The sequence below is a fragment of the Echinops telfairi genome, unplaced genomic scaffold (assembly GCF_000313985.2).
Source record: "Echinops telfairi isolate 266 unplaced genomic scaffold, ASM31398v2 ScPeMD7_7423;HRSCAF=8461, whole genome shotgun sequence".
Lineage (NCBI taxonomy): Eukaryota > Metazoa > Chordata > Mammalia > Afrosoricida > Tenrecidae > Echinops > Echinops telfairi.
In genome coordinates, this window is record NW_022111323.1 from 372,033 (window position 1) to 372,549 (window position 517).

Here is a 517-nt window from a genome sequence, read left to right on the forward strand (position 1 = left end):
ACGATGTACAAATGCGCTTTACACAATTGATGTGTGTATGGATTGGGATAACAGTTGTATGAGCCCCTAATAAAATGTTAAAAAAAGAGAAACAAAAAACAAAAAACTCCTGGGATTGTAAACATGTACAACCATTGTGGCAAATGTTGCACTTCCTGCAACAATTGGAATAGAAATATCATATGACTCATAAATACCTCTGCTGGTCATATACCCTAAGGAATTAAGAGAAAGAACACGAACAGACATATACTATACCATGTTCATAGTAGCACAGTTCACAATATGAAGAGGATAAAACTAGCCTAAATTCCCATCAATTGAAGAATGGTCAAAGAAACTATGGTACATACACACAAAGTTTCCATCCCTAAGAAAACAATGATAAAATATGGAGGGTCCTGGAAACCATTTTGTGACGTGTAGTTGATCACAAAAGGACATATATTGTATATTACTATAAGGATAAAAACCATAAACTATACATCACCTCCTTGTTAGAAACTCTGAAAAACAT

At 33.8% G+C, this 517-nt stretch overlaps 1 protein-coding gene across 1 annotated transcript in view; it reads left to right on the plus strand.

Moving 5' to 3' along the window:
• Positions 1 to 517, plus strand: part of ZC3H12B (zinc finger CCCH-type containing 12B) — a 383,060-nt gene that overhangs the window by 91,280 nt on the left and 291,263 nt on the right. The gene's annotated exons all lie outside the window — the stretch shown is intronic.